This window comes from Bombus flavifrons, chromosome 14 (genome assembly GCF_040668555.2).
Source record: "Bombus flavifrons isolate JBK064 chromosome 14, iyBomFlav1_principal, whole genome shotgun sequence".
Lineage (NCBI taxonomy): Eukaryota > Metazoa > Arthropoda > Insecta > Hymenoptera > Apidae > Bombus > Bombus flavifrons.
The window spans coordinates 1,995,530-2,017,079 of record NC_138455.1 but is presented as its reverse complement, the minus strand read 5'-3'; the positions used below and the strand labels follow the sequence as shown (position 1 = coordinate 2,017,079).

The 21,550-nt window shown below is 37.4% G+C and overlaps 1 protein-coding gene and 2 long non-coding RNA genes across 5 annotated transcripts in view; 1 reads left to right on the top strand and 2 right to left on the bottom strand.

Annotated features, from left to right (window-relative positions):
• dpr1 (defective proboscis extension response 1) overlaps positions 1–21,550 on the top strand; it is a 454,795-nt gene that overhangs the window by 348,268 nt on the left and 84,977 nt on the right. The gene's annotated exons all lie outside the window — the stretch shown is intronic.
• On the bottom strand, positions 16,567–17,370 carry LOC138186570 (uncharacterized). The gene is made up of 3 exons (XR_011174923.1): positions 17,045–17,370; positions 16,805–16,953; positions 16,567–16,695 (listed from the first exon to the last, which is right to left on the bottom strand). It is a non-coding gene; the product is annotated as an uncharacterized LOC138186570 (long non-coding RNA).
• On the bottom strand, positions 18,427–21,401 carry LOC138186842 (uncharacterized). Its single transcript, XR_011175015.1, has 3 exons — positions 20,486–21,401; positions 19,920–20,122; positions 18,427–19,128 (listed from the first exon to the last, which is right to left on the bottom strand). It is a non-coding gene; the product is annotated as an uncharacterized LOC138186842 (long non-coding RNA).

Genomic DNA, 21,550 nt, shown 5'->3' with positions numbered 1-21,550 from the left:
GGGATCGGGTGGAAACGTCGAATGAATTTCGAAGGTGTGCGCGGGAAAACATTTTCGTTCACGGAAATTAAGTGAAATTTATCGAACGTAAAAACTATCTCGTACGGTAATCAGTTTCGATAAAAGTTGCATAATAAATTCTATTTATTATACAATTTCCGAAACGAATGTTTTTATATTTGTAGAAATCATTGGACTAAATTACAAGTTACATACGATACAGATAAATCGTTGGTATACTTTATGAGGATATTAACAAAAATAGTGTCGATTCATTGATATTATTGGTAAATTACTGCGCAAGTTCTCGATTAATGAAACCAACATGTGGTAACACAAAATATCTCAACACTGTAGTTTCACTCGTGAAGGAAGAAAAAGGAGGAAAAGGAAGAAAATTTTTGTTCAATCGCTTAATAAGCATATTATAGCTACATTAGGGTATCGTTTTCTGCATCGTGTCGTGTCTATGGAATTGCATTATGCAAAACCAATTTTCCGTGTCAATGCGAGGAGAAAGGAGAGACCTTGTCAGCACTCGCTTTGATATTAATTATCGCCGCTATAATTAATAATCCCTTCATTAATACAATTTATAACTTAGGATGCGAGCTCTTTGTCGGTTGCGTTGTCCTTTTTCCAAAATTGAATATTTTTTTCTTCACGCTGATCGCGGATCGAACGTTGGTTGCACGTTACAAAAAACTATTTGCCAGTAAAAAGATTTCTAAAGGAGATCCATTTCGCTTCAGATTTTATGAATATTACCGATCGCAACATCAACCGATTTCATGTCCGTCATGAAACCGCACTGAGTCTCAGCGTTTTTAAAAACGTTTAGTTTCGATTGCTTTATATGGTAACACGATAAATTTTAAGAAGCATTTAAAGCTACCCGGGAAATCGTCCGTGTACGATGGCTGGATATTGCGTTTTTTGCAGCGATTAACGACTTAAATACATGGCCATGCTTTATAGTTGATCCATATTCCCGATAAATGTTACTGCGGTGCATTCACGGTTGTTCTGATACGCCAAATAAATGTCGGTATATATTAAGTTATCATAAATCTCATATTATCCGCGCAATCCTTTATTCTTTTACGAGCCAATTAGAATTTTAAATGCAATTAGTCTCAACTTAATTTGTAAGATAGAGACAATAAAAAAATGTTTGAAATTATGACGCTGTCTGTAACGATAGGTTAAAAGTTTATTAACATAATATACATAAATTGAAACAAAGTTTGGTGATGAATCATTATCGGAGTTGGGAATAAAGGATCGTTCGAATAAACTTTGATCGTTTTTAACCTCGACGTCTGGGTTTCGATCGTGGAATAAAATGCGAGAGGAAAAATTCAATATCGTTCCATGAAATATGTTCTGTGACATACTTATTGGGTATAAATCGTTATATTATATATCACCAAAAAAATATCATATTTGACATTTTCATCAGCAAAAACTGAAATACAATTGCAGCCATTTTTAGTGACAGCCTATGCTCAGAAACCGCCGTCCTTTTTCCCTAAAAATAATACGGTTGGACAAGCTCCATGAATGTGTTCCTCGCAAAAAAGAAAATCCGACACACCGTTCGATTGAACGTTCATTCATCGAACAAACACGCCTCGATTCGTACATGTGAACGAATAATCAACGCGCGTATCTAACACACGCGAAAATTGAAATTGGAAACAAGGGAAGATGATGAATCGTCGGGGCGACGAGGCACGAAAAGACATTTGAGTCAGGCGCTAGCCATTTTCAACAAATTTTTACGTCTGCAAATTTTACTTTCTAATTTACAATTAATGGATTAACACTTCTGAAATAACGTTTCTTCGAGTTCCACGACTATCGTATACCCGGCTAATAAAATTGAGAAATTTCGTTAAACACAGAGTTCGTTAATTTGACTTCTAACTTCTCACTTCTATCGACAGGAAACAACTTACGCGTACGTACGCGTGAAAATGTAACGACACGGTGCGAAGATTACGGAGCTACATTTCTATGGATGTTGGAAACGGCAGCTCGATAATTTCATCGAGTCACGCTTTAATTACCTTCGATGATGTCTTAGCGACGTAATTGTAGGAGTTCTGTACAGATTTTATGGCGTTTGACGAGACGACGAGCTCTTTTATTAACTCGATGTTTAATAGGGATTGGAAATTAGCGGACCGTGAATGAGGGGTTTTATGGGGACTAGGTTCCTGTGCTTTGTAGAAGTTGCTTCGGCGAACACAGCAGACATAAACGGATCTTGTAATTATGCGAATTAAATACAGCGTGCTGGATTCGTTTGATAGAGTGCATCGAATGTTTCGAAGCGAGAAGTGTTGGTCTATGGAATGATTCTCGTTAGAAAATGAAGCAGAAGAACTGTGTTTCCGGAATTGAATTCCAGAAGAATTGAAGAGTTCAAACGATGTGAGTGGCAGAAACGGGAAACGCGTTTCCCTTAATCTTCCCACTTGCGTCATTGAAGGATGGAGAGCTCGCTTAAAATGATACAACGACTCTGTAATATCATTTTGAGTTAGGATATATGAGAGTAGTTACACAAAATATATATCGAGGCATTAAGGATATGTATTCTATTTCAAATGATAAAAATTTCGTTGATTTCGTTGATCGTGTTATGATGGAAAGCAAGAGAAAAGAAAAATTCATTGAAGCATCCATGAATTTTGCACTAACACTGCGAAAAGGGTAGAACCAGAAAGCTTCATAAGACGACTGCAAAAGATTTCACGTTTTATCTTCTAAGTGGATATTAATTCGGTTGTATCATTTCTGGATCGGGGAACAGCAGTTGCAGTTACAATAACTGAAGTTGCACGGAATCTGCAGGAAAATTAACTACTGGCCTGCTTCACAGGGATACGGTAGCGATTTATACGATTCTTTGACATTTATGTGAAAACGCGCGGGAAGAAATTATTACCAACCCTCGAAACCCCTGTCCACTCCGTTAAGTTGCGTTGTCTTGAGAATTCATTTTTATCGTTAACCGAGTGCACGCGTACCACAGTTCGAGCGTTGTATTTTTTACGTTTAATGTCTCGGAATGCCAACGCTGCTAGCGGTGGTAAATTATAGGATCTTAACCCGGAGACGGTACATAAAGAGAGAATTTTGTGGCTAAGTATTTTTCACGCGGTCTTTGGGTTAAAATAGCTGTGACGTTCTGTGGTGAATTGCGGCCACACTTTCGTATGAAAAGAATCCTCGCGTTATTTCGTTGGGATAAATATCGAGCCACAAATAAAGCGATAAACAAGTAATAAATATCGAGCAATAGTTTCCTGTATTTTATTTCGAACTCTACTACTAGCGTAAATTCCACATCCTTTGTGGTCTGGCAGAAAACAAAAATTTACTCTAAAGCACAAATATAATAGTAAACAGCAATCGGTGCAAAAGCTGTAAATATGTTTGCAAGAAGCTACCTCGTCAAAGCGGAATGCTTAACAAACAGAGAAAGGTCATGGGCAGAAGATAATTTAACATTCCTTCGTTTACTCAATTACTCATTTAACTTGTACCTTTTAGCAAATAACAAATTAATCAGCGTTCTCATTTCTCAGTTCCAAAAGTGTGAAATCGTTAAATACGTATCTATGTACATGAATTCGCAAATTGAATTTCCTTAAATATTTTTCAAAATTCAATGCAAACAATTATACGCTATGACAAATAAACTAATAATTGAGCAGCAGGACGATACGTTGTAATAAAAATACCAAAATCTGTGGAAAGATCGAATTTGAACGCATGATGCTAAATAACGAAACAAAGAAGAATCTGAAAAATCGATGCTGCTTATCTGTTTTTACGATTCTCCCACGAGTCTTTATGTGAAAGAAAAGAAACGGATTTTCCTTGATTCGACAATTGCAAGCTCCTTCGGGAGAGATATCTGCTTCTCTAAACAGGGCTTCGTCGATCGTCTACGGTAATATCTCGATCAAAACAACATTTCCAATCAACTTTCGAACTGTTTCGTTCGCGACAGCAAAGCGAAGTCAGCCTCTCCAACGAACACCTATTAATTTAGGCTCCGTTCCCTTTCTCGTCCGTTTGGTTACATCGTTTTTCCTCGTCGACGAACGCGGTTCCGCTCTGCAAGATTGGTCAAAGCGCTCGATTGACCCAGATCGTACGAGAGGAAATCAAAATCCCACGAAAAATTCTTTCCTTTCGATGCGCATGGGGCACTCCGTGCCACGACGCTTCGGCTTTGTAGGCGGAACTTTGATTGCTGTGTAATTAAGGTCAACGACTGTTTTAACTCGTCGCCTCTCTTCTTCTCTCGTTATTTTTATCTTCTTCGCCTTTTCTCCCTGTTCCTTTCGCCTTCCTCTCACCCAGATTATTTCTGATTTTTTGCCAACGGGTCGAACTCATTTGAAAACGAGGAATTTTTGATTTCGCGATGATTCGCAAAGTGAATTTTTAGTTGTATCGAATGAAAATTGTGATCGATCAATTTTAACAACTCTGGTTATTCCTTATCAGGTATGTTACTTATTAATGAAAAAATAGATTTGAATGTAATTAAGAGCATGATTAGGAAACTCTACAAATAAGATTAGGAGCTGCTTCATTTTCGATCTCTATGTGATTTATGTAATTTGTCTTTGGACTTTATTTGCCATTGTGCTCCATTTATAAAAGTGTTACAAATTTGAAACAGTCGTATTTCTAGAGATTCTAAAATCGATAAATTTCTCCATAAATCGAAATAGATTGATACAAAACGTAAATAAGAAACAAAATCGAACAACTTAAACTTCCCTGACGTTTGAATTTTGGGCGACCGAAAGGAACTGCGGTGAAAGAAAACACCAGGGTTTCTAATGTCTTATCGACTAGAACGATCCTTAACCGGTCGAAAGAAAAACTAACGGCCATCCACAGATTCGTAACGACCAAAGAACTTGGTCTGTTCCATTAGCCCTGATTGGTCAGTTTATTCACTGGAATCGGCTATTCTGCCGGTGCGAGTAGTGATTTGTCCCAGAGCGAGAAAAATCTAGTCTCGTGGAGAGCTACAGCTAAGTGAAAAGGGACGTAAAATGACGAGCAGCCGGCAAATCGAAGGCCAATCGTTCCGCTTGGACAATGCGACGACCAGACCTCGGAAGAAACGGCGAGATGCTCGAAATCCCTTCTTATTTTATGTGTCCTCTTCATAGAATTCGGTTAGACACACGGTCTCAAAATTGTTTCCATTACCTTGTTGCGATTGGAAGGGTGAAATCGATCGTGGCCTGGCTTGATAGGTCGGAGAAATTGTTTAGTGAAAGCACCGACGGAACTGTTGACTAATACATCACGTTATCTCTAATATAGCGAGATTAGAGCTTAGTATGATTTTACAAAATTTTTCATATATTGCGATATATAATATCAAATATTTCACATACTTCGTTAGCTTTCTATAAAAAATTTGATATGAAATTACTACAATAGATTTAACAAGCTTTCATTTCCAATGGTGTCATATTAAATGAGAACATTGACCAAAGAGGATTTGCCATATTTTTCTTCTTGTGATCCGTCTATTCAATACATGTAGTTCATTCATTAACATTCAGGTACATGTAGACTGTAAACTTTCGTGACTCTGTCTGAAACTATATGATGAGTACGAATAATTGGACTAATTAAAACCTAATAACCATAATTCTTTCCATCGTTTCTTCCATACCGCCCGACTTCTTCACTAACGGCCCATCTTGCAGCCATCAAACCTCATCTATCTGATAATATTATTTACTATATATCCTGTGAATGCAGAAACAACCCTCGAGGACACTTCAGAATCCGTAATATCCACATCCCGTGTGCGCAATTCCTCAAAATCTCTGTACCCTTGAACGATCCGTTAGAAGGGATTCGAACACGCGACATCCGGCCGCACAAAGCATCCCTACGGATCACAAGGATCTTATCAGTCGCTGTAACGGTGTAAAATCATTAAGCATGCTTCCTCTGTGCAACCATCAGCTAGAACATTCCAGGCATTATGCGACGAGCCGTAGACGACATTCCTCGGCATCATCGAATTCGACGCGAAGCCAAGAACTTGGACTAATTCGACGAAGAATTCTGCTGATCGGTGCAAACGCTCCGAATCACTAAAGAGTTCCAACCTCTTCGCCCTTCTTTTTCTCTCTCTCTCTCTCTCTCTCTCTCCTTGTCTTTCGTTCTTTTTCTCGCTTCTTCTTACTTCGTTTTCGTTTCTCTGTCTTCTCTCTTCTGACTTCTTTCGCCTGGGTCAGGCGGCACTCGAACATTGTCATTGTTTCGCGGAACAAAGGAGCTCCGAAAGGAATTTCATTGGACGTCCGTTGATTACGAATCGAATTGTAAGAGATACAGACCTCGCGTCCAACTTGGATTCTTTAATTAATTCACGCTGAATCCTTCGCAGCTACGCCTGAAAATGACCAGGCATTGTCAAACTGTTGAATCGGCTCTTTGGTTGGATGCACGCTACAAAGAAATCGGGTTTATGAACAACTCTGTGTTGCAACGATCCTGGACGAAAATAGGAGAGAGAATGGGAATTTAGAAGTTCCGTTCTATTATCGTTGCTGATACCATGATGTGTTTTGCAGTTTTATAAGAAGCTCCATGCTAAAGCATCGGGCTGGGAAAATTGAAGAAATTGTAATATGAACTACCCGTGTCCATGTTTGACTTTCTCTGAAAGAAAGAATAATCTGGCATCCTGTTCGACTTTAAGCTTTTTTAATAATATACAATAAAATGTTGAAATTTAATTAAAGATAATTTATATTATTTGATTCATAAATGTTGATTCAGACGAATGATTTCGTTCGTATTTAAATAAAAAATCACAAAAGAATTAAAAAAAAAAACAGATTTTTAACAGTATGACTTATTTGAAATCGGTTGGAAGATTCTAATTCCAATGTACTTTATACAAATCAATTCTGGAATTTAGTTTTTAAGATGTCACAATTGTACGCTGGTAATGAATTTTCCAATATAATATTCTCGTATTCGCTATTAAAAGTTATTCTGTCAAGCGACAAATTGGACGCTTACTGTTGTTATGTCGTATGAATACGTGTCTTGCCACACTGTGTCGCAACTCCATCACACGTGATAAATACATTGCTAGATACTCTACCTATAGCGCATATAAATTATGCGAAGACATACATATGTATTATACGTACGTACGTTTCTAGCACCTCGCTGTAAAATATGTCATTAGTGGAAAATGAAATAATTCGGCGACTAGTACATAGCATACTCGCGTTAGATAATTATTGGTTCAATAAAAATTAAACACGCATCATTTTAGACTTTTTCATTCAATAACAAAGATGACGTAATTGCTATTGTTCTTTCGTCTTGTAACTTCAATACTTGTAACTTTATTTCCAGCTGCGTTTTAAATTGTCTCAATATAATCATAGCTCATATTTGTGTCTCGTTATAGTATTAATGAAATTTCAGAATGCTTTCGTTGAAGTAATTACTTCTAAGGAAGTAATTTTCGTTTGTTTACCCGTTACCTGGACCCGCTACGAAGAAAATAGAATTTAGTGAAGTAAATAAAAATTATAAAAAGAGAGGTCTATATTATTGTGCCCTTGAATATCAATGTTGTTTTGTGTTACAAGGTCTAGAAACAAAGAGCTATAAGTAGATTTTTATTTCTGTCTCTTGTAACTTTCAGCTAGAGTTACACACCAAGGTTAATTTTTTTGGCAATGTCCTTTGCTGTAAATGTATCAACGTGCTCCCTATCACCTTCAATTGTACTACTGCTTTAATTGTAACACTACTAGAGTGAGGATCTCAGCATGCACTATACTTATACTTACTTCAATATATATTTCTATTACAAATTCATCCTTCCTCTATTAGATGACCTCAACAGCTTTATATGACGCATACGATATTATATACAGGGTGGTTGGTAATTGGTGGTACAAGCGGAAAGGGGGTGATTCTAGGCGAAAAAAGAAGTCGAAAATATAGAATAAAAATTTTTCGTTTGAGACTTTGTTTTCGAGAAAATCGACTTTGACTTTTCGCTCGGTACGCACTTTATCACGTCTCATTATAACGGATCTCACTGTAGATCGTTGTCTCGATGGAAAAATTAAAAAAAAAATTAAAAAAAAATTTTTATTCTATATTTTCGACTTCTTTTTTCGCGTAGAATCACCCCCTTTCCGCTTGTACCACCAGTTACCAACCACCCTGTATACATAAAAGTTTTCTATAGTAAATGTGCAAACGTGATTGCATGAGTCACTATATATGTAACAGAACTTAGAAATAGAAACAGCATGAAATAAATCGCGAAGCGACGTTAACTATTCGGATGTCGAAGTCGATGTTAAACGTGCGTTTTCCGCCAATCGCGTCTTTTGTTGTCAATCCGTCGACCTGTTTCTTATCCAATTAATCCAAAGAGCAAGCATCGGGCTGCATCATCACGTTTCGCCCTGCAACCGAGAGTTAAACCAGTCATGGGGGAATACCGCAAACAAGGTACACAGCCTTTGTTATAATGGCTCTGCTTCCTCTAAACCGTATGCATTTGCTACGTCTTTGAGAAGTAAACGATATATAGAAAGCATCATAGGTCGGCGAAAATAAGACGATCGATGGAACCGCTGGAAATTTTCTTTCTTCTCCTTCCGTGAACGAAGAAGTCTTCTTATCGATTTTAGCGATCGTTAATGTCTCTCCCAGAACGACGGAAGAAGTCTCGAACTACTTATTTCCTCCGGTAGCCGTGATATAAGTCGGCCGGAGATCGGAAAGTCATATTGTACCGATCGCCGAGACATTTGCGAAATCCAGCCGCGTGCTTGTTTTCCTTCTGTTTGAATTGCCACCGCTTTTTGGCCCGTCGTTTCTGTCTGCGTTTCCACGTTTTTCTGCTTCGCTGTGAGAAATCATCCCGGGAGGAACGCTGCGTTTTCAGTACCGTAATTTTGTTTGCTCCAAGTTAAGCCCACCGGAAGTTGTTGATAGAGAAATCGTTTCGCTACGTTTTCATGCATCCGCGGAAGCAAGAATGTGCGTGATTTGATGGACGAATTTTGCGAATTGACTCGATAGCCGAATGTAGTCCATCTTTGAGAACGGTAGCATATTTGCTGAATTATTTCATAAACAAGAATCTGAACTCTGATCGTTTTATTTTTTTAGTAGAAGTCAAAGTCATATTAGAAATGATTATATAATCATTTTCTATACAAGTTACACATACAAAATTTTAACAGTGTTCGCGTCGTATAAACGATACCATATGTCATCCTGCTCTACTTACTCACTTGAATTCTTATATTTTATTCGTTTAATTAGCATGCTTATTTGTTTTGTCCCTTTTATCCTTCATTTGTAATATATTTACAGAAATTTGACCCGTAAATCAGAAGCTGATGAATTTTTTTAATACATCATAACAGAATATTAAATTTTTTCTCATTGCTCATTATCTAATTGTATTATCAATTTAATTGCAAAATCAATTCGTAATCATATACAAATATAGGATACATCTTCTGACAAATTTTCGATCGTTTCAAAGTTTATCCAAATTTTCAAACCAATTAAAGCTACATTTTGTCGATTACATCTATGTAGTTATTTATTTCTCTGGATCTCTAATTTGGGACAATTGAACAGTGTGAACGCTCGGAACGGAAAGGGGATAGCTCGGAGATGTGTGATTGGATAAATGTCGAAAACAAATAGGATGATTCCATTTAGAAAAGAGAGGAGGTAGAAACAAGTATGGGAAAGGGAGGTGGAGTGAGAACACTTCTCAGCACGACCATTGTTCAACATGCGTTCATTTTAATTGAAAGGATACATGGTGCACACGAAACCTAACAAACGGCACGTGTCATCGAGCCAGCTTCAATATTTGCGCTCTAGCACATAGCCGCTGAGATTGAAATGAATTGAATGAATGCTGGGACGCTGCTAAAAACAACAAGATACTGTGCAAATATATAGAAATATAAAAAGTATAACGACGACACTTGTGTTCAGTCGTTGGCAGTTGTAAACAAGCGTGACGAGTAATACCACTAGCTGTCGAGAGCCTTTCGATAACAATACACTAAGCATGCCGCATTTCACTCAGGCGTGCGGATTTTTATATTTTTATTACAACTTCCCAAACAAGCATTCGCGAATCTATCTATGCTGCATACATGACATTCTTTCATACTCCTACCCATAGAATGCTATGATCGTTTCACGAAAACAAATCTAGGATTCTCCTTCAGCTTCGATAAAATCAAAGTAACAGTGACCACAAGAGGCAGTGGCACGCAAATTATGAACACAAAGAAGAATTTCAACATGTAACAAGAGAGAAACGTTTCTTGCTACTAGTTGCGAGAAGTATAACAAATTATAATTATATACTGGGAATTATTATTTTCATGTATGAAGTTATATAAATTTTCATTACGAAGCTCGATATTGCGGGAGACAATAAGCTCGTAAGTTCTCTGAAAAGAAAGCGTATCGCTATCGGGAACTCGTTTCGTTTTCTCAAATCTCGAAAGTCGCGCACGAAATTCTTGGCGCGTACTCACGACGGCGAGAAGATTGTAAGGATGCTGTGAATGTCGAAGAAACGGCAAGTGTTGGCAACAAAAAATTCGCCCAGGATTCCGGTGGAAAAAGCGTGCAATGCGGTCTAAATATTTGCTCGAATCGCAATTGTCGTTAGAGGGTAGCGTGATGGAAAAAGTATGTGGTGCGCGCGGAATACACGCATTCTTTGGCTGGGTTGGCTGTTTTAATTGAAACGGCGCGAAAGGAGGCGTAGTCGGCGGCAAAAACACCGGCACGCGGCAATATTTGCAGCGAAGTGTAGAAATTGGAACGACTCGCCCTGAAGAATGGCGTCATTTTGTTTGGACGGCTTTGTTCGCGCCGTTTACCCGTTTCCCGACGTTGCCCAAGCATCCGACCGATCGATCCCCGTCGAATACGAATAAATCCGATTCCATCCTCCGGTTATTCGATGCTAAATACTCCAACGATTGTTCCACGTGTGTTGCTCTTCGTCTATAGAACGCGTGAGATTCCATTAAATGCGATTTTCGAATATCGATCGATTTTTCACAAACGATCGCTTCTCTAGTCGTTTTCTAAATTCGTTAAGCTTTTCTTCAAAGTATTGGAAACACAAATCGTTTCAATGTAAAGTGACTGCAAAAAATACTTGCGTATCGTTGTATTTATTATAGCATTTACATACTACGGTAAAGCCTGCCATATGTTCCTCTGTAGTGTTAAATTAGTAGTCAATATTCATTTCGATAGTCAACTTTATTGTCTGAGATTTGGTTAAATTGGAACGCCATTATTCAGTGGAAGGATCAAAAGCAGTGAATGGGAGAAAAGGAGCAATCAGTATTTCATTTTTCCTTTTTATAGTTCGTTTGACTACTATGCAAACGAAACACACGTTCGAATATTCTTTATCTTTAACACTAACGCTGTTACATCTATATAACTTAAGTATAAGTATATATTACATGTAAATAATCCTAATGTTAATCCTTCGTATTTCAAATTACATTATACATTTTATTGTGACTGTTTCCCACTTACTGTTTCTTCGTATACCATACATATTTACATTATATGTTGTAATATTGCTTAGATATAATAATAGTTAAAATTCGTAGGAAATTGTTATATAGATTAATAATACAAGTTAGTTTGATGGCAGAAAATTTTGTTTCCGACCATTTCATGTGCACTTGGTACTGGCTGGGGAGTATGAACAAATTAGATTTTCGAAATTTATTTCGTTACAATCTCTTCTTTTTCCCTGTGTTCCTATTTCATAGGTTCCCACTAAAAAAAAGTGTCGTGCCTCTGTGTGCATACAATAATGAAATTGTGAAAATTTAATTTCCATCCGTAGCTGAATTTACGTCGAAATCTCTTTCACCTATCATCTGTCGTCTAAAATGCATTTTTATACCATAAAATGAACATTATTCGACAAATACATCCTAGCTCTATTCGTGAATGTTAACGTTAACAGTTGAAAAATTTGAATACCAAAGAAAACCAAATAGAAAGGCAATTTGAACTGGACTGTATTACAAACTGAAGAACCAGCTTTTAATTGATGTCAATGAATTTAATTGTATCATACAAATAATTTTATCAATAAATAAATTCCACCAGTCTTTCAAAAGAATTCATTCTTCGTTAACTAGGAACCAAAACTACTAAAATATGCGAAGAATGCAAAACAACGATGATTTCCAAAAATATTATTACAAACATTGTATCTTTCGAAAGTTCGTGAATATCAATGATTTGAATTAAGAAATTTATTCTGCTGGAAATTAAAATATACCTAACTAAAGGATACCTTTAAAGATAATTAAGACCATAATTTTCAAGTTGCTACGAATCTCTTCGAACAAACTGAACTGGTGTTCAATGAATAGTCGCCGAATACATTGACTCTGCCACAAGCCACGCGTCAAAGGGGACCGCGTCGAGGGACATAAGGAACGTTGGAAAATCGAAAACGACGAAGGAAAGGCAAAACCAAACTGCCTGAATTCCGGCGATGTGGCCAGGCGCCATTTGCCGGTACGACACATCCGAAGATTCGTGGAGGCAAAACTAAGTTGTTGAAACTCGCTTGGCAGTCGTCAAAGCGGCGCGACATCGAGGCAAGTGACATGGTAGCGCAACGTGGAGGGATTAGCACAGGTTCTCGTGGCAGTTTCGTGACCGACTGGCACCAGCCACCGCAGGATCTAATTGTGTGCCCTGTATTTCTAACCCACACACACGCGCACACTCGTGTACACATATACGCGTGCATTGCATATCGTGTAATCCACGGAATGATTTGTATTCAAAGCTCGCCAAGGAGATAACGTAACGTCGCGATACCAGCTATTCTAATTGACTGGTTGTGTGCTTTTTGCTGTCCATGCTCTGATACGTCGCTTTTCTAGAGTTGCAGTTTCGCGTTTTCGCGGTCTTCCAAATAGTTTCGAAGGAGGTATATGCATATTCAAAGTGGAATTGTATATTCCTTAGCACATGCCATACCAACGCGGGAAATTAACGTTGTGTAATTTATGGTTAAGCGAAAGAAAGAGCCGCACGTATGAAATGAAAACCAAACGAATGAAATTCATATCATGTGAAAAGCGTTCGTATCTTTCGTTGCGTTAATATAACGTTACAAAATAAATCTGCAACATTTCCTTCGTTAAACCAACAAACATTAAAGAAGCAGTAAACAAGCTACGCTTCTGGAACTCTGATTATTTATTCATTACTAATGAACTTTCTTCTTTGTGTTATTTCTCCATGAATAATTAAAACTTCCATTTGATCAGAAAATATTTATTCCGACAATAAATAGATTTCTACGTTCTTGGATAAAGCTGCACAAAGTACGAATTTCCTATTAAAAGGAGGGGAAGATTAAAAGAATTTTATTTCGCGTTTTTAATTTGCTTTCCCCTGTCAGAAAAAGGAGTATGATCGAATTACCTGTCGGTAGCCTTTATAATTATCTTTCTTTCATCTCTCGTATCACTGGGGAACTACAATTATCAAAAAAATCCTGCGTTTCGATTAACCGACGGATTTGTGCGTAATGAAATAAATATCTTGTAATTTCTCTACTCTCCTCGTTTTCCTCGGCTTTGAGGTTGTAATACTAAACGAAAACACAAGTCTGATCGTTTGAAAGCCGACGGTTTTTTGGGGGTCATTGGCGATTTTAATCGAATTAACAACATGATAAAAGATGTTCGCTGATATATCAATAAAGTCTGCGAGGAAAAGTTGCAAAATTTAAAAATACGTGAGATGTATGTGTTGTCTGTGATACTTGTAGCTGCTGGCTGTAGATGTCGCTGCTGGGGTACTGCTATTTTTCTTCTAATTTAGATGCGTGGAAGAAAAATCGGACACGGGCGCCAGAATTCCAACCCGGGTCCCGAACTACCACAGTGGGTTAGCGCTACCGTCGTCCGGTGGTAGTTAGTGTCAAGTGGCGGTATTTGTTGTCGAGTGCCGCCACATACGAAACAAATATAAAATTTTTTTACGAGAAAATTGATATTAAGTTGATGAAGCGAATAAGCTGTTTCTCGTAAGTAGAGTAAGCTACTTTAACTTAGATTTTCATAATTGTCATAATATTAAAATCAATTTGTAACATCAACGATTTTATTCCAATATCAAAGATAATATTACTATTATTAGGTATTGTATATTAATATACCACTAAATAGAGGAAAGCCTAAATAGAGTGTCGAGAATTAGTTAAAGTCAGAAGTTTGACACGGACTACTCGAAACATCGGAGAGATTAACACAGTTCTGTAATTGGTTTCGTAGCTGCCTGGTGCAGCTGTGAGTCGCAATTGCGTTCGATCGCGGCACATGTATATGCAGCCCTCTCGAGAGGACATCGAGTCGACAAATTACGTTTACTTTCACATCCGAACAAGCTGCCACCGTGCTTAAATTCATCGCGCACTCCACTTGCAACTACTTGATCTTAGCAATGACTGGATCAACTGGAAACTTTTCGAAAGCATTTCAAATGTCTGATCGTTGATTAGAATCTCGTTGCTCCTTCCTTGCGATTCCTACGTTCCCTCTGTCTTATGCAAAATGTCACAGTTAAATTTAACTAAATTGTTTCTAAATTATTTTTTCTTGCTGTTGAAGAGAAACGTGACAAATTGTGAGAAGCGTTTTAAAAATTGTCGAGAGAACTTTGGTTCCAAGCATCCGAACAGAAATATAATCTCGATAGTCACGTTTCAAACAATCTCGTTTAATGCACATAACACATTTTGTATAAAAACTTGCTGTGGTTCGAATACTTTGGTCAGTCTCTACGCGTACTTGACGATACGATCGAGATACAAGAATTTTCGCAAATAATTAAAAGCAATTTTTACAAATCGTGAGAAATGTGTTAATTAGTAGATTTGTATTGATAACACGAAGTTTATTGAGCGAATGGATAAAAGTCGAGCATCATAGTTCACAACTTGAACTGAATCCCGCGGGACCACGTTGTCGTGTTAAATTTATTCGTAGAGCTGATGCACGTTCAGCGTCATCATAAAATCCAGTCACATTCCTAAATGCATCTTTATACCATAAAACAGCCATAAACGTAGTCACGTCGTGTTCGATGAAGCCTTTTCATCCGCAGGCTTCCTTCAGTTAAGCAAATCACAAAACTGACTCCGTAAAAAGGTGTACTGTACGTTACTTTTAATTGCCACTTCGTTATTAATTTGTACACTTTGACCAAATGTAAGTAATTACATATTTGCATTACTCTGTGTACGTACTCTGCACACTTGCGAGCAACAGTGTACATTGATGTCGTAAATTTATCTCTCTTTTCCTCGATCGGCGAAATGAGAGCGTTCTCGAAAATAAAGTTCAATCGTCCATTCGCAGATTAAATCTCTGATTTTCGTTCGTTCCAGCGTGAAAATCCCATATTGATATCGACGTTTTCTACAAAATTCAATTTGCCGTTGTTTACCGTAACACGCGAACGATTGCTTCGCGATTTACCGGAGTGACTTTAATTTTCGTAAAAAAAAAAAAAGAGAGAAAGAAAGGAAAATAGATCGTTGCACAACCGGATACGCGCGATGCACGTCGTATGGTATGACGGACAGAAGCACAGTAGGAAAATTCGATCACATCCTGGAAGCGTTTTTGTGCGACACGTTCGTGGCTCAAAGTTGTTTCTCGAAAAGCATAAATACACGTCTCTTTCTGTGCCAGCTCGAAGTATCTAAAATTTAATTAGCAAATGTCAGCTAGCGCGTTCTGCTCGCAGAGTTGATTAATGTATAGACCAGGGATCAAAGAGTAGCACGAGTATGGAGGCCATTCCAGAGCCAGCCTTCCGTTTCCCACTTACGTTGTAACGTGTAATCACACGGTTTATTTGCATGAAGGATATCGTTCGGGACTCACATCGAGGTGTAATAAAAGCTTTCGTCCCTCTGGAAATGGTTGGTTGTCTTTGCATCGGTAGTTTTGCTACAATTTCTGAAACTTCAGGAGAAATTGAAGTGACAAGAGAAACGACGTTTTGTCTCTTTCGACGTTTTAAGAACCTGTTTATATATTTTTTATTATTTTTAACTTTATATATAAATTTTTTAGTAGTTCATCGTGCCTATGTTATGCTACATCAATAATTGTCCTTATTTAAGAAAATAATCCTCAAAGACGAAGGTTGAAAGTATATTTCTGAAATATTTTCTTCCTTACACTGCTAGAAACAATATTAAAAATAGTGGGATTATACGAATCGATTACATAAATTTTATGTTTCTGAACGATTGTTTTTTTTTTTTGGAAATGACTTCGGTTTATATATTATTACAATATTTCATATGTTCCTGTGTATTATATACATTCTGTGGATTTTTACGCATGAAGATTTTCCATAAATACAATCTAGTTGTATCAAACTGTTAGTAATAAAACGTAATAGCTTTATTTGAACTTGTTTGAAAAGGATGCGTAGGCTGTAACTTAATAATTCTCGTGTTGAAGTTCGTCGCGTCAGGTTCTGGATATTCTCCATTTTCCTTTGAGTTTATTGGAATGCAAGCTGTAATATCAGGAAATTGGAAGTAGAATTTAATTTTGTATCTTATTGCCATATTTTTTATTTTCTATCGCATGGAAAAAATTAAGGAATGTTCACTGAATGTACGTACCACTTCATATCTGCTTCTTCTTTTCAGATTTATTACAATCATCCCTTTGATGTTCTCAGCTTTATCATAAATAGTTTTGTATTTTCTCAACTTTTCTGCATAAAATTCCTTCTCACTGCAGTTGTTACGAACCGGTGACAAAAATGTCTCTGAAAGTTTCAGTTTATAAAGTAAAATTAAATTCACTTTACGTACACTCTTAGAATGTGATTATTACGTAAATATGTACATTATACGCACGCGCAATGTTATTACTTCGTGAATTATAATACTTTTCTAAACTTTCAATGCTCTACGGTCACAGTATTACAATCAAATGTTCAAAAGACGTTTTTCCTTAAAAATAAAATGGAAATAACGTGTTCCTTCGGAGCAATGAACGTTCCGTCCTTCCTCAGGCAGGCCAATCACGCTCCCAAAGTTGCTCTTATAATACCGATGTAAAGTCAATCTCGAGTAAGCCTTGGTTCGGCAGTCTTATCAGCGAAGAAAGATTTCGCGTAATATGCAAAGCAGCCGAAAGTCGATCCGTCCCAGATCAGCATAAAAATTGCAACAATGTTATCATGGATTCTAGTCTTGACTGATAGCACCGTTTTTTATAGGTCGGCTCATTTATCACAAACATTTTTGTTGAAGTAACTGCTTCAAGAAAAACTCTACATCTTTATTTATGTAATTCCAACATAGAAATTCTTCAACGATTCCAATCAAAAACTCTAAGATCCCTATTAAATCCACCTTGGTATGTTACCAACGAAACAATACATCACGACCTTAAGGGGGTATTCTGGTCTAGAGGCATGAATTTCGGGCGATTTTTGAAGCTCTGTACAAGCGAGACAAAAAATATTTTTGCTATCCTTCTTTTTAGCATTTTTTTATTGATATTTCGAGATTACGTAAAAAATTCATTGAAAAAAACTCAATATTTAAAAAGTTATGAGCTGGCAAAGTGGGTGCTGTCAAAAAAATGGGGTGTCGTGGTGTGCATGATATCAAATCTTCTGGTCATCTGAAATAAAAAATGCGAACGGATACTTAATTAGTATGGATGCCACTATCGTCTGAATCTTCGAAAAGTCAATACAACATTTTTTTACAAAATGACGCCCGTTTGAAAAAAGTTTCTTATTTCGCACGTTTTTTTGACAATTCCGAACGTTTAAAAAATAGTAATATTAAAGATTTTGAGTTGAGCGTGGTCCGGACGATAGAGGAGTATACAAGGAATGTTCAGACCAAATTTAAAATAAATCGGTTCATTAGACCTTGAGATATCATGCACGCCAACTCGAAAAAAGTAGTTTCGAGAAAAACGCGTTTAAAGTTTTGAGAGAAGTTTACTCGGACAACGTCTACCGTCTACTATTCATTTGTTCCGGTCAGACCGGAGCAGATGCCGCGTCATAAAAATGGCTGTAACACATAAAATAATTGAAATTTTGAAAAATCCTTTTAAGGGCATATTCTTGAATGTCTATACTTTGGAAATATGAAAAAAAAATTTTTCAATTTTTTCAAATTTCTAGACCAGAATACCCCCTTAAGATACCAATAGTTAAAGAAGAAATATCCAAATTCAGTGATAGATATAACATAAGAATTAACAACCACCAAAAGCCACTAGTTACTCAATTACTTGACACGACAAATCAGATCCGCAGGCTAAAAAGACATTACCCTCTAGATTTAAACATTAGATTCAGCTAGAATCAAACATACGATAATCACTTATTCACGTTATAGCACCACGTCAGTGTAATTTACTTATAATTCTCAATGAGAATTAGTTGTAAACTACTTTCAAATAAAAAAAAAATCTTTATTTATGCACATCTGTGACCTGGAGACCGCTATTACGCAGAAATATTATAAATAAGGAGAGGTACATATTATTGTACCCTTGAATATACATTATGTTTTAGGTTGCAAGGCCTAGGAACAAAGAAACTAATAAACAGATTTCTATTTATGTTCCTTATAGCCTCTAGCTAAAGCTATAAGGTTAACTTTTTTGGTAAAGTCCTTTTGCTATAAATATATGAACGTGCTCCCTATCGATTCCATTGTATTGTAACATTAAGAGAGTAAGGATCTGAATCAGCATAAACTTATACATTACACTTATACTTATACCTTTAATTATTTCAATATATTTTTCTATTACAAATTCATCCACTCGTTCTTCAATCAGTCAACCTCAACCTCAACAATTTTGAATATATCTATTGGCCTAGTAGTTTTTTCTACTTTATCGACAACGTATTCGATTATTGCTCCGTAATAGCATTCCGTTTATGAGGATCCGTCTGTATGAAATGCTGAAACAGATAGAGTCTTAAATTAAATATTGTAGGAGGCACAACGTATGTATATGAAATGTTTGGAATGAACTGTGAGGAAATACGAAATCAAAGACATAAATCAAAACACATAATACAAAGAGAAGTAATGAGGAAGTGCAGAGGACCACACGAAATAACAATTACTTGAAATTAACGCCTTAACCTACGATTTACGTTCGAGAATTTTGGGCCGATTTACGTTTGGCCCGATCATCGTACTACAAGCTATGCCCGTAGTTGTAGGTGAAGGGGTTAATCGGTACTTTTGAGGTATTGAATATTATATTAATCGATTAATTTAGAATTAGCAGTTATTGAGAATTCTTAGGTATATCAGTAAGAATATATATTCTAATTAATAAACACGAAAGATTTACATTTGCCAGGTAGCCTAGTTCCAGTTTAATTAATTATTTCCTCATAAACAGACGACAATGAGTTTATTGATAATTATTTCATAAAGTAATCAAGCTAGCTTTACATTCTCTAAATGAACATCCAATATTCTTCAACTTTAAACAATTGCCACTCGAACCTATTAAAACACGCCACGAAGATCTAACTTCTGGTCGACGATTTATTCTGACACGGTCGGAAAAGGAATTTCTTCTCGAACCGATTCCAATCGACTGTTTTCGCCAGAAAGTCCCGAAGCTTTTACACTGAATAATTATCAACTGGATTTCGAAGGGCAAGATCTGTTCGCGGTCAGATCCGTTCGTCCTTCCGCGCGAACCAGATCGCAGGGCGGAAATTTAAGAACTTACTTAGAAATCCCTTTCATCAGGGAAATGGACGGGCTCTTATTGTTAGCACCGCGAGAACTCGTTTTCCACCGGTCGGCCATTCATTCTTACGGCGTACATAACTGCCTTCGCTGAAAATCTCATCTCCTGACAAATTTTGTTACGTGCCCGCAGCAATTTCCGCGTATAGTTCTCCGTTGCTCCGTTCCTCGGTGTTTCAGTTCCTGTAACGTAGCCTGTCACATTTCAAATTGAACTGTTCTCCACTCCTGTATCCTATATCGTAGCAAGAATCAAAAAGCTAGTTTGAGCTTTCGCTACGACGGTCCGAGAACCAGATAATTTAACGATTACACACGGTGACTCGCAAAAGTACTCCAACACTTGTAGATATCTCTTATGAATGTAACATATGTATGTTGTATAGAACAATTTGAGATTTTTTCGGTGAATGACGAATAAACTTCCTTTTAATGAAGAAAATTTGAATCCGTTTCATACAACACACGCAATACACAGATAAAATCTGTCTACGATAAACAACTCATCCTAGCCACGTAAAAACTAGGTTCAACAAATCATCTTACCACCAAATTCTTGATACATCTCGGGCACATGTAACGGAATGCAAAAGCACCCTTTGAGTCGCGCGTTGAATATGCACGCGTTCATCAGTGGTTCCTGAATGCGCGATTTCTCCCTCTCTCTCTCTCTCTCTCTCTCTCTCTCTCTCTCTCTCTCTCTCTCTCTCTCTCATGCATACCCGCGCGAACTCACACACAGAATCGAAACAGAGAATACAGTGGAAGCACGCCAGGCGTGTAAGCTCGTGCCAGTTCAAGCCGGGTCGGTTGCATAATACGCGTGAACCGCAGAAAATAGCCGCGCGAGCTGAAACGCGGAGCTCGGAAAATTACGAGCTCCTTCATCTTCCCTTTGCCGGCCAACGCAGCAAGGCTCAAAGGACAAACCGTCTCGTGGAAATTCACAATCGCTCGTGCAAACGTGTCCTGCTTGACTGTGTGTTCCTGTGGTTCACACCTGTATACGAATTTCCTTTGTATTCGTACAGTATATCTGTGTCTCTTTCCGTGTATCTGTATATACGTGTACACGCACGTCTGTCTGCTTGGTTGGACGACTGAGTCAGCTTTTAAGCTCGTTGCTCATCCAGCTGAATTGGCGAAGCCTCTTTGGATGGCTGTCCCTCTTTCACTGGCTGTGCTTCTTTCTCTTGCCCATGGAATATATGCGAGAGAGACGAGAGAATATGAAATTAATTAAAAAGGTATCGGATACGCGGATTTCTACTGACACACGCTCACGAGCTCGTCCACGACACGACTGCTTGTTTCGCTCATTCTTTTTGTCATCCTCTCTTCCGGCTTCGTTTGAAGCGACTCGAAACCTTTGATGAACCGTCCTTGAGTAGATTTCTAGATTGCGGTGAATTACGGTGATTCGTGTGATTGAATGACCGAGCTTTGCCAAGCTATCGAATGGTACGGCGGACGTTTAGCGATGTTCTATTTTATTCTTATGATTTCAAATTACAGAGTAGTCTAATAAAGAACGTATAGGATGTCTTGTTCATTCTTAATAGAAATAAAATTACTTTGCCCGTGTTATCTTTAAAATGAAAATAACAAGAT